The sequence below is a fragment of the Arachis hypogaea genome, chromosome 20 (genome assembly GCF_003086295.3).
Source record: "Arachis hypogaea cultivar Tifrunner chromosome 20, arahy.Tifrunner.gnm2.J5K5, whole genome shotgun sequence".
Classification (NCBI taxonomy): domain Eukaryota; kingdom Viridiplantae; phylum Streptophyta; class Magnoliopsida; order Fabales; family Fabaceae; genus Arachis; species Arachis hypogaea.
The window spans coordinates 30,790,512-30,804,141 of NC_092055.1; the positions used below are offsets into that span (position 1 = coordinate 30,790,512).

General features: G+C 37.2%; 1 long non-coding RNA gene and 1 other non-coding gene across 2 annotated transcripts; both read right to left on the reverse strand.

Moving 5' to 3' along the window:
• Positions 1-246: 246 nt before the first annotated feature.
• LOC112785712 (uncharacterized) lies at positions 247-1,514 on the reverse strand. The gene is made up of 3 exons (XR_011878529.1): positions 1,482-1,514; positions 970-1,328; positions 247-413 (listed from the first exon to the last, which is right to left on the reverse strand). It is a non-coding gene; the product is annotated as an uncharacterized lncRNA (long non-coding RNA).
• Positions 1,515-12,898: 11,384 nt separating this feature from the next.
• Positions 12,899-13,006, reverse strand: LOC112788602 (small nucleolar RNA R71). Its single transcript, XR_003195961.1, has one exon. It is a non-coding gene; the product is annotated as a small nucleolar RNA R71 (small nucleolar RNA).
• Positions 13,007-13,630: the final 624 nt, after the last annotated feature.

Here is a 13,630-nt window from a genome sequence, read left to right on the forward strand (position 1 = left end):
GTGGACAGAGAGAACATGAATGGTGTAGAATGCAAATTCACCAAATACTAACGAACATATGAACTGATATATGATGTTAAGCACCTGCCACAGACGACTGGCTGCAATAACCTGAATAGAGTACTAATCTGGGTCTGTGAGAATCCTTCCAACAAACTTCCTGCATGTTTCTTCAAAACCAAAGGATACATAGTGTAAAGGACAAAACTATTAATGTATATGCAACTAAAACTAAAAATCATGAATATTGAACAAAGTTGTGTAAGAGATTTCATTACCTCACTTAGGGCTACGTGTCCAGCAAAATTTATTATCTCCAACAAATCGCCACTTAATGATGACCAATGCATGACCGAGTAATTGGAGATAAGGTAGACATCGTGTTTTGAAGTAGCCCATACTAAGTTTCTCAACTGAATCCCACAAAAAATGAAACAAATCATCACCCATTAGGCTTGAAAAGTAATTAATAAACTATCCAAACCTACATCAATAAAACCATATACTAAAAAAAGAAGCAACAATAGAGTGTTAAATGCAAATTGATAAATGTTTGAATCTTGATGTATATAGCAAAAAAAAAACTTTAATCCAATTTCTATAGCATACCAGTACAGCATTCAAAGGGCTAGAGAAAACAATAATAGATTTGAAGATCATCGGTTTTCTTTCCTCAATAATGAAATACAAAATAAAATCATATAAAGAAATGCAACTGTACAAGACAAGACTGCAAACAAGTACTACAGAACCACCGAATATTATGTATATATTGAATCTATAGTAGCTTATATCTTCCACAACTGGTTAATTAGGGGCTTTCATCAAGAATTACATTCATTTTTTAACTTTTTAGCCATGTACTCTCATCAAGCAACACTACAATACTTATCAACAATATAACAAACATAATAGGAATAAAATCAAGTAGCAATAAGGTTCGAGCACCATGTGAAAAATCAAACAAACCTAAAAATGAAGGATGGTAGGTTTAACCATTCTTGTATTATAGAAAAAGTCATAGTATTTTCCACCCTTCACAGACCTTTTGCAATCTTGAGAGACAAAGAAACAAAATTTACTTCTGCATCTTTCCCTGCCCCCCATAATCCCAAAGGAAAAGGATTTGATAAAACAAAAAATATTAAAAAAAAAGAAACCTCATTTATAGCATCCCCAGAAGCAAGAATATTCTCATAATTCTTATACTGTTCAAGCCTTGTAACTCTGTAACTATCTCTTGATATGTTCAATCTATCCCACTGAATACCCTGAATGTCTTTTCCCTTCCTTGCTTGTGCAGCTGATGTATCAGTTACCTTAGTGAGCTGCAACAATCATCAAACACCTTATGAGTATGAAAACAAATACCCCCTTTTTCTCTTAAATAAACAAATTTTGAAAAAAAAAGGTTTTTATATGAACTCGATGAATAACTGAAAGGTTCAAATAAATAGAATCAGAAAAAGAAAAGGGGTTACCATCTCATACTCATCAAGAGCATCATCATGGCTGTTTTCATCCATTTCATCAAAGAAATCTTCTTCTTTTTCTATGGCATCAAAGTAGAAATCTTCCTCTTCTTCGACAACGATGAGAAGTGGATGTATGGGTGATGAGCGGATAATTTATACGCTTTTTGGCATTGTTTTTAGTATGTTTTTAGTATATTTTAATTAGTTTTTATTATATTTTTATTAGTTTTTAAATAAAAATCACTCTTCTGGACTTTACTATGTGTTTGTGTGTTTGATAAACCTCTATTTCATGGTTTATCTTGTGCTCATTTGAGTGGTTTTTATCAACTCTTCACCCACTTATTCATATTAATTGCATGGTTTTACTTTCCCTTCCTTATTATGTGATGTATGTGAAAAACATGTTTCCTATGCTTTAATATTAATTATTTTAATTACCTTTATCTCCATTCGATGTCGTGATTAGTGTGTTGAGTAGTTTCAGATCTTCTAAGGAAGGAATGACTTAAAGGATGGAAAGGAAACATACAAAAATAGAAGGAAAGCACCAAACGGAGCTTCTGAAGAAACTGGCATCCACGCAATCGCATGGACGAAGCGATCGCGTGCCAAGCACGAATCAGCAGCGACGCGACCGCATGACTGACGCGACCACGCGCCTTAAGCAGAACGCACATGACGCGGTCGCATGACTGACGCGACCGCGTGGCAAGGAAATGCTCCGAATGACGCGACCGCGTGATCCACACGGACGCGTGACAGAGGCCACGCACCAGAAATTGTAGAAAACGCTCATAGCGAATTCTGAAGCCCTTTTTGGCCCAAATCCAAGTCCAGAAGGCATAGACCAGAGGTTATGAAGTGGGGGAACGCATCCATTCAGGGGAGCTCGCCAATTTTCACTTTCCATGATTTAGATTTAGTTTGAGAGAGGTTCTCTCCTCTCTCTCTTAGGATTAGGATTATGATTTAGGACTTCTCTTAGTTTGTAAGAGTGACTCTCGATCTAGGTTTAATATTTACTTTAATGCTTTTATGCGTACTTATAAATGTTGCCAACTTGACTTATGAACCCTTTCCATATTATGATTTGAATTAATAATGATATTTGAGGTATTTCAGTTATTGATTGATTTCTCTTTAATTTGTGTTACCATTGTTTCCAATCTGAAGATATTCTATTCCAGCAATTTACTTTTTCTCTTTTTAGTCTTGGTTAAGAAATCAGTAACTCAACAGTTGTCAAACTCAGCATAATTGATAATCGTTATCTTGCTAATTGAACTGAACTTCAATAATCCCAACTTTTTCTTAGGAAATAAATAGGATTTGAATGTCAAACTAATTAGTTCCTTGACTTTCCTTTGCTTTAGTAAAGGTTAACTAAGTGGAATTTAGATTCAACTTTCATTATTGTTGAGAGAGATAACTAAGTTGGACTTCCAATTTCCCTTACCTTGCCAAAAGTTACTTTATAGTATTTATTTATTTTAATTGCCATCTACTTTACTTGTCATTTAAATCACTTGTTTCTCATCTTCTAAACCCCGATCACAACCTTTATAGCCAATAATAAGAACATACTTCCCTGCAGTTCCTTGAGAAAACGACCCAAGGTTTGAATACTCAGTTAACAATTTTTAAGGGGTTTGTTACTTGTGACACCCAAAACATTTGTATGAAAGGGCTTTTGAAGGTTTAGAAACTATACTTGCAACGAGGATTTATCCGCAATTTTCTAGACCACGCAAAAGTTCTCTCATCAAAATGGCGCCGTTGCCGGGGAACTGCTAACGTGTGCCTTATTATTGGTTATTGTAAATATTTTTCTTTTGCTTGTTTCCTTATTTTTGTTTTTTTTTCTTTTTATCTTTATTTGCTACCATGAACTCTCACCCCTCTCGCTTTGAGTTTGGTTCTAACTTTGTTGAGGGAAATAGAAGTTACAGCAGGAATATGCATCAAGGTCCGACCAATCAAGGATGGATGGAGCCAAGAGGATATAATCAACCCTTTAGGCAACAACACCCTCCAAGATATCATGGACAAAGACCATTCTACCGTGCATACCCAGCTGAAAGATATGGTGGACAACCTTGTAACTACCAACAAGCCCCACCCCGTGCATATAAACCATCCTTTCAACATAACCTCGAACCACCACACTCACAAGCTTCTCTTCACCATTCGCCACTATATGATCCTTCTTTACCCCAGTACCAATCCAATCACTCCCAATCACCACCACTTTCCTATGTATCATGTCCAAGTCCGGCAACCCGAGAAGCAGAGGTTTGACTAAAGGAAACAATAAATAAATTTCAAACAACCATTCGACAACTGGAGCAAGTAGTAATTCAATGGGTTTCTAGACGCTCAAATACACAAGGATCAGCCACAGCCCCATGTGAACAGTCTAACGAAGAGCGTAGCATGAAGAAAATACCAGAAACTCCAGTGGATAAGACAGAGAATGAATTCGTACTAGAACAAGTAGAAGAAGCTGTCATTGTTCAAGAAGAAGAGTTGGTTGAAGATCTAGGAGATGCTGAACCTCCATGGGAATCCAGAACTGAGGAGAACTCCGTCAAGGACGCTACAGTTGATGCTAAGGAGGATATTGTACAATCTCCAAGGCAAGTTGTTTATGAAGAATCAGACGGAACAACCCAGGACACAAATTCCCTTGATGATGATAGTCACAAGTCAAATTCTCTTAGTAATGAACTTGCATCCGCAAGTGAATTCTCTGAGATCGAAGAATCTTCCCCAAGTGAATATGAAGATGATGCGGAGGTAGATTTTTCTCAACCTCCAATCTATGACTCAAGTGATGAGGAAGACATAGAAGACTTTGACCAGGACACAGATACAATTGTAGAACCTTGCAAGGAAGTGGAGCAATTCACAGAAGAGCACAAGGGAGTGGAACTTACAGAACCACCAGAAACACCTATCCCAAGGCCATTCCCACCTAATACAAGCTTCAAGTGGGTACAATCCTTAACCTTTAACTTTGCTTATTCACTTGAATATGGTTTGCTTGAAACAGATGGCCAGCTTAGAGCTCTTTGCGGCTTTAAGAGTAAGAGGGAAATGGCTCGTGCTCAGAGCTGGTGTACAAGGTTCAATAAGGTTCCACGCTTCAACTTGAAGTGCACGGATTGGTATCATGCTCAATTGAATGGAACTCAGAAAATGTTTGGTCACTATGGTGAGAATCTACCTTCTAAACCACCCGGATGGAAAAATATAGATCAAAACGAAGGCGGATTCAGAACCAAAGTTTGGGATCCTGGAAAATATTCTGATATTCATCACCCTGGGAGCCTGAAAATCTGTTTGAAGCTGCTCAGAAGCTTCACATGCCTAGTTTGGGACCCCGGAGGCTGCCGGCATTCCAAACATTGGTAGAGATTTCTAGATGAATTTAAACACAAGCCACCATAACAGGAAGCTCATCTAATGTCCAACTTAAGGACTTTAACTAAAAGTGCTAGGTGGGAGACAACCCACCATGGTATGATCGTTCATTTTTCAATTTTTATTTCGTTTTGTTTGTTTTCAAGTTTTATTTTAGTTTATTATATTGAAACTGGAATTTTGCATCTCATTCATCATTGCATTCAGCATTTCTCATGCATATAAAAAAAAAAAAAAAACAACGCACGCGACGCGGCAGCGTCGCTGACGCGTCCGCATCACCAGTGCGTTTTGGAAGAAAAGAATTGAACAGAGAGTTACGCAGGAGCAGGGCTGGAGGCGTGCCAATGGCACAATTCACCCCACGCGATCGTATCGCTGACGCGACCGCGTCATATGGGAATAATGGCCTCCCACGCGACCGCGTGCCCCACGCGGCCGCGTGACCAAGATTTCGACGTAATGATGGTGCACAGCCGAAAGTTGTGCTAGAGTGGTGCTGGACTGGCGCTGGACGCGCAGTCCATCTCACGCGACCACGTGCCCCATGCGGCCGCGTCATATCCTTCTGGAAGCCCACTCACGCGATCGTATGCCCCACGCAATCGCGTCACCCAATATTTGGCAATTAATGATTTTTGAACAGAGAGTTGTGCGAGAGCGAGGCTGCCCTCGCGCCAGTAGCATAAAACGGGTCACGCGACCGCGTGACTGACGCGACCGCGTCAATTAGTTTAAGCGCAAGCCGCGCGACCGCGTGCCCCACGCGACCGCGTCGCCTGCGCCGCACAGCTTATCCTAATTTGCCAAATATCTTATCTTTTCTTCCCCAATCCTAATTTTTCCTCCCTCCTCTCTTACTTACTTCTTCTTCCCTTCTTTCCCTTCTCATTCTTATTATCTTTCATTTTATTTTATTTTAATCTATTTGCATACTTGCATTCATTGCATTTTAATTTTGTGCATAATTTTATTTTCTTTTCTGAATTTTTTTTTCCATTGGTGTTCAAAAAATTTTTCTTATTCAAACTATTGCATCTTTTTCTTGAATTTACTTTGGTAACTTGTTTTACACTGTGGGATGATATTAATTATCTACCAATGCCAATCTTTTATGATACTTGCACATTCACTTGCATTGACATGAACATATATTGATATTTTCATTACCCACACACCTCCCCTTTGTTGCATATTCTGCACCACTGGTATGCCATGGCTTCTATTGTTTTCTCACTTGCATGTTGTAGCTACCATGTAATTGAGACTCTTATTATTTGGCATTAACCCACCTAGACTATATTTATTTTCCTATCTTTATTCCTGGGTTACTCTTCTTCCCTTTTTCTTTCAGGATGGCCACCCGGAAGAGAACCGGAAGACGTTTACATGGGGAGACAGGCAAGTCAATCTGCACAATCTATAGAAAAGCATCAGTTGAAGCCACCCGTCCACTTGCACATCTTAACATGCACCGATCTTTAAGTGTGGGGAGGTCGATACCGATCTCCATGGGTTAGTATTTTTTTATCAACACCAATATTTTATTTTTCTTGTTAGTTGTTGCATTTGCATGTTTGATTGCATATTTATTTGATTTTGTGCATTTAGTTACTACTTGGTTAAAATAATAAATTTCTTTGTAAGACCCTATTTTTGAAAAATTTCACTAATTTAAAATCAAAATTTTTGTGTTAAACTTGTCAGAAGTTGTATTTGGAACACGGTTTTTGAGCCAAAGAACACACAACCTGTGAGATTTTGAGCTTATTTATATGGTTACATTATTTAATCATAAATTTTTATTTTTGTGTGTTTACTTCTCGATGATTGCAATCTTAGTTTTGTTCCATTCTATATGTCCATTATTTAGTATATTTACATGCTTGCATATGATTGAGGCCATTACTTGTTTAGCTCACTTATCCCAAAAAATAACCTACCTTTCACATCACCCTTGTTAGCCCCCTTGAGCCTTTAAATCCCCTTTTGTTCTATATTTTACCACATCACTAGCCTTAAGCGGAAAACAAATTAATTATCCCAATTAAATCTTTGGTTAGCTTAAGATAGAGATTGTGTATCAAATAAGTGTGGAGAAATTGTGGGAACATGGGTTAATAAGGGAATGTAACATGTTTCTAATTTATTAGGAATTTGGGAACCTACTCATAAAAAACCAAAATAGAAAAATAATAGAAAATCCATGTGCATTGATAAGTTATGTTTATTTCTCTACAAAAAAAAGAAAAAGAAAAAGAGAAAAAGAGAAAAAGAGAAAAAGAAAAAAAATATAATATATATAATATAAATAAATAAATAAGGGGACAAAATTACCCCAATGTTAAGTTAATAAAAGATCAATGCACATGTGATAAAAAAATTAAAATTTGGTACATGAGTATGGAAATTATACAAAAGTGAAAATTATGGGTAGCTAGGCATGAATTTAAAAGTATATAGAGTATATGTATATTAGGTAAGAGCTTAGGTTAATTGAAGATTCATATTATAGCTCACTTGGCCATACATATATCCTTACCTTTACCTCAGCCCCATTACAACCTTGAAAAGACCTCATAATGTTTGCATTGGTATGCTAAATATTTGTTGATTGGTTAGATGAAGAACAAAGTTTAGAAAGCATGATTAGAGAAGAGTAGAGTGAATTACCCTATACACTTGAGAGATTAGAGTGCATATACACTTCCTGTAAGGGTTCAATGCTTAATTCTATGTTCCCTGCTTTTATGAGCTAACTTCTTACAAGTTTACTTGTCTTTACTTTATATGATTTGAATTAGTGAAATATGATTTATGTTTGTCTTGGGGAACTTATTTACTTTTAACCAAGTAGGTAAAAACATTTTTTGCATGTAGTTGCATTCATATAGATAGGTTGCATTTCATACATCCTACCATTCCTCTTCATCTTTATAGTTTCTCTTGAGCTTAGCATGAGGACATGCTATTGTTTAAGTGTGGGGAGGTTGATAAACCTCTATTTCATGGTTTATCTTGTGCTCATTTGAGTGGTTTTTATCAACTCTTCACCCACTTATTCATATTAATTGTATGGTTTTACTTTCCCTTCCTTATTATGTGATGTATGTGAAAAACATGTTTCCTATGATTTAATATTAATTATTTTAATTACCTTTATTTCCATTCGATGCCGTGATTAGTGTGTTGAGTAGTTTCAGATCTTCTAAGGTAGGAATGACTTAAAGGATGGAAAGGAAACATACAAAACTGGAAGGAAAGCACCAAACGCGATCGCGAATCAGCAGCGACACGGCCGCATGACTGACGCGACCGCGTGGCAAGGAAATGCTCCGAATGACGCAACCGCGTGACCCACGCAGACGCGTGACAGAGGCCACGCACCAGAAATTGCAGAAAACGCTCATAGAAAATTCTGAAGCCCTTTTTGGCCCAAATCCAAGACCAGAAGGCATAGACCAGAGGTTATGAAGTGGGGAAACGCATCCATTCAGGGGAGCTCGCCAATTTTCACTTTCCATGATTTAGATTTAGTTTGAGAGAGGTTCTCTCCTCTCTCTCTTAGGATTAGGATTAGGATTTAGGACTTCTCTTAGTTTGTAAGAGTGACTCTCGATCCAGGTTTAATATTTACTTTAATGCTTTTATGCGTACTTATAAATGTTGCCAACTTGACTTATGAACCCTTTCCATATTATGATTTGAATTAATAATGATATTTGAGGTATTTCAGTTATTGATTGATTTCTCTTTAATTTGTGTTACCATTGTTTCCAATCTGAAGATATTCTATTCCAGCAATTTACTTTTTCTCTTTTTGGTCTTGGTTAAGAAATCAGTAACTCAACAGTTGTCAAACTCAGCATAATTGATAATCGTTATCTTGCTAATTAAACTGAACTTCAATAGTCCCAACTTTTTCTTAGGAAATAAATAGGATTCGAACGTCAAACTAATTAGTCCCTTGACTTTCATTTGCTTTAGTAAAGGTTAACTAAGTACAATTTAGATTCAACTTTCATTATTGTTGAGAGAGATAACTAAGTTGGACTTCCAATTTCCCTTACCTTGCCAATAGTTGCTTTATAGTATTTATTTATTTTAATTGCCATCTACTTTACTTGTCATTTAAATCACTTGCTTCTCATCTTCTAAACCCTAATCACAACCTTTATCGCCAATAATAAGAACATACTTCCCTGCAGTTCCTTGAGAAGACGACCCGAGGTTTGAATACTCGGTTAACAATTTTTAAGGGGTTTGTTACTTGTGACACCCAAAACGTTTGTATGAAAGGACTTTTGAAGGTTTAGAAACTATACTTGCAACGAGGATTTATCCACAATTTTCTAGACCATGCAAAAGTTCTCTCATCAGTGTTTTTCTATGATTTCAGGTATTTTCTGGCTAAAATTGAGGGACCTGAGCAAAAATCTGATTCAGAGGCTGAAAAAGGACTGCAGATGCTATTGGATTCTGACCTCCCTGCACTCAAAGTGGATTTTCTGGAGCTACAGAAGCCCAATTGGCACGCTCTCAATTGCGTTGGAAAGTAGACATCCTGGGCTTTCCAGCAATATATAATAGTCCATACTTTGCCCGAGATTTGATGGCCCAAACAGGCGTTCCAAGTCAGCTCAAGAATTCTGGCGTTTAACTCCAAAACTGGCACAAAAGCTGGAGTTAAACGCCCAAACTGGCACAAAAGCTGACGTTTAACTCCAAGAGAAGTCTCTACACAAAAATGCTTTAATACTCAGCCCAAGCACACACCAAGTGGGCCCGGAAGAAGATTTCTGCATTAATTACTGATTTCTGTAAACCCTAGGCTACTAGTTCTCTATAAATAGGACCTTTTGCTATTGTATTTTCATCTTTGAGTAGTCTTATGCTATCTTAGATCACGTTTTGGGGGCTGGCCTCACGGCCATGCCTGAACCTTGTTCTTATGTATTTTCAACGGTAGAGTTTCTACACACCATAGATTAAGGTGTGAAGCTCTGCTGTACCTCGAGTATTAATGCAATTACTATTGTTCTTCTATTCAATTCAGCTTATTCTTGTTCTAAGATATCACTTGTTCTTCAACTTGATGAATGTGATGATCCGTGACACTCATCATCATTCTCACCTATGAACGTGTGCCTGACAACCACCTCCGTTCTACCTTCGATTGAGTGTGTATCTCTTGGATTCCTTAATCAGAATCTTCATGGTATAAGCTAGAATCCATTGGCGGCCATTCTTGAGAATCCGGAAAGTCTAAACCTTGTCTGTGGTATTCCGAGTAGGATTCAAGGATTGAATGACTGTGACGAGCTTCAAACTCGCGAGTGTTGGGCGTTAGTGACAGACGCAAAAGAATCACTGGATTCTATTCCGACATGATCGAGAACCGACAGATGATTACCCGTGCTGTGACAAAGTGCGTTGAACATTTTCACTGAGAGGACGGGATTGTAGCCATTGACAATGGTGATGCCCAACATACAGCTTGCCATGGAAAGGAGTATGAATGATTGGATGAAGACAGTAGGAAAGCAGAGAGACAAAAGGGACAAAGCATCTTCATACGCTTATCTGAAATCCACCAATGAATTACATAAGTATCTCTATCTTTACTTTATGTTTATTTTCATCACCTTAAACTCCATAACCATTTGAATCCGCCTGACTGAGATTTACAAGATGACCATAGCTTGCTTCAAGCCGACAATCTCCGTGGGATCGACCCTTACTCACGTAAGGTTTATTACTTGGACGACCCAGTGCACTTGCTAGTTAGTTGTGCGGAATTGTGACAAAGTGTGATTCACTTTTGAGAGCACCAAGTTTTTGGCGCCATTGTTGATGATCACAATTTCGTGCACCAAGTTTTTGGCGCCGTTGCCGGGGATTGTTCGAGTTTGGACAACTGACGGTTCATCTTGTTGCTTAGATTAGGTATCTTTTCTTCAGAATTTTTAAGAATGAATTCTAGAGTTTCAAGGTGATGTTCCCACCATCACAAAAGCTGATTGATTCTCATCAATTTAGCTATTGAATGTAATGTCCTGCTGAAGCTTGGCCAAACAAGTCTAATCTTTTTAGACTGAAGCTTTAGACTAACATTGCACGATTCCTGGAATTCTTATTAAAAGTTTTGATTCTCTTTATTTTCTTTTCCATATAAGTTTCGAAAAATACAAAAAAAAATTTAAAATCATAAAACCAAAAATATTTTATGTTTCTTGTTTGAGTCTAGTATTAAGTTTGGTGTCAATTGCATGTTTCTGTTCTTCTTGCGTTTTTTGAATTCATGCATGTTCTTCATTAATCTTCAAGTTGTTCTTGTTGATTTCCTTGCTCTGATCTTTAAATTCTCTTGTTTAGTGTGTTTTGTTGTTTTTCATATGCATTTTTTACATTGTTATAGTCCTTAGTATACAAACATTTTAAGTTTGGTGTCCTGCATGCATTGTTTATTTGATCTTAGTTGCAATTTTATTGTTTCTCATCATTAAAAATCCAAAAATATTTTCAAAATTGTGTCTTTTCAAGTCAATAATACAGAGAATTGAAGATTCAGAACATTCAGCAGAGGAATCAAACAGAAAAAGCTGGGCGTTCGGCCAGTGAAGAAGGAAAATTGGCGTTTAAACGCCAGCCAGGGCACCTGGCTGGGCGTTTAACGCCCAAAAAGGTAGAGATTTGGGCGTTAAACGCCAGAATGGGCACCATTCTGGGCTTTAACACCAGGATGATACTAGAGGGAAGATTTTGTTTTTAATTCACAATTTTTTTCAAGTTTTCATATTTTTTCAAAATCAAATCTTTTTCAAATCATATCTTTTCAATCATATCTCTTTCAAAATCAATTTCTTTCCATTTTATATTTATTTTTACTATTTTCAAAAATCCTTGCTAAAATTAAAGATTTACTTCAAAAATTTTCAAGTTGTTACTTGCCTATTAAGAAAGGATCAAATTTTAAATTTCAGAATCATATCTTCTAATTTCTTGTTAGTCAAGTAATCAACTTTAGTTTCAAAACTTTCTCTTTTTTTTAATTTGATTTTCAAATCATATCTTTTCAAACATATCTTTTCAATCACATCTTTTTCAAAATTAATTTTTTTTTCAATCATATCTTTTTCTAATTTCAAAATATTTTTCAAAAATCACTTTATTTCTTTCCCAACCTTAGTTTTCGAAAATCTCAATCAAATTTTCAAATTTCTTTTTAAAATCTTTTAATTAATTTTCGAAAATTCTTCTCCTCTTCTCACATCATTCGATTTAAAGGACTAAGACTCCTCATCAAGGTGCAATTCGAACTCCCTCCTTCTGTATATGTTCGAATTCTCCTCCATCTACCACCTCCTTCTATTCTTCTTTTCCTCTGACACCTCAAGGAATCTCTATACTGTGACATAGAGGATTCCCTACTTGCTTGTTCTCTTCTCTTTCATATGAGCAGGAACAAAGATAAAGGCATACTTGTTCAAGCTGATCCTGAACCTGAAAGGACCTTGAAGAGAAAGCTAAGAGAAGCTAAAGAACAATTCTCTTTAGAGGGCCTAACAGAACTCTTCAAAGAAGAAGAAACCATGGCAGTCGAAAACAACAACAATACCAACAATGCAAGGAAGGTGCTTGGTGACTTTACTGCACCTACTCCTGATTTCTATGGGAGAAGCATCTCAATCCCTGCCATTGGAGCAAACAACTTTGAGCTTAAGCCTCAATTAGTTTCTCTAATGCAACAGAATTGCAAGTTTCATGGACTTCCATTGGAAGATCCTCATCAGTTCTTAGCTGAATTCTTGCAAATCTGTGACACTGTCAAGACCAATGGGATTGACCCTGAAGTCTACAGACTTATACTCTTTCCTTTTGCTGTAAGAGACAGAGCTAGGACATAGTTAGATTCACAACCTAAAGAAAGCCTGAACTCTTGGGAAAAGCTAGTCAATGCCTTCTTGACAAAGTTCTTTTCACCTCAAAAATTGAGTAAGCTTAGAGTGGAAGTCCAAACCTTTAGACAGAAGGATGGTGAGTCCCTCTATGAAGCTTGGGAGAGATACAAGCAATTGATCAGAAGGTGCCCTTCTGACATGCTTTCAGAATGGAGCATCATAGGAAGCTTCTATGATGGTCTGTCTGAACTATCCAAGATGTCATTGGATAGCTTTGCTGGAGGATCTCTTCATATGAAGAAGACGCCTGCAGAAGCTCAAGAACTCATTGAAATGGTTGCAAATAACCAATTCATGTACACCTCTGAAAGGAATCCTGTGAATAATGGGACAACTCAGAAAAAAGGGAGTTCTTGAGATTGATACTCTGAATGCCATATTGGTTCAGAATAAAATATTAACCCAACAAGTTAATATAATTTCTCAGAGTCTGTCTGGAATGCAAGCAGCAACAGGCAGTACTAAGGAAGCTTCCTCTGAAGAAGAAGCTTATGATCCTGAGAACCCAGCAATGGAAGAGGTGAATTACATGGGAGAACCCTATGGAAACACCTATAATCCTTCATGGAGAAATCATCCAAATCTCTCATGGAAGGATCAACAAAGACCTCAACAAGGTTTCAACAACAACAATGGTGGAAGAAACAGGTTTAGCAATGGCAAGCCTTTTCCATCATCTTCTCAGCAACAGACAGAGAATTCTAAGCAGAGCCACTCTGACTTAGCAACCATTGTCTCTGATTTAATCAAAACCACTCAAAGTTTCAT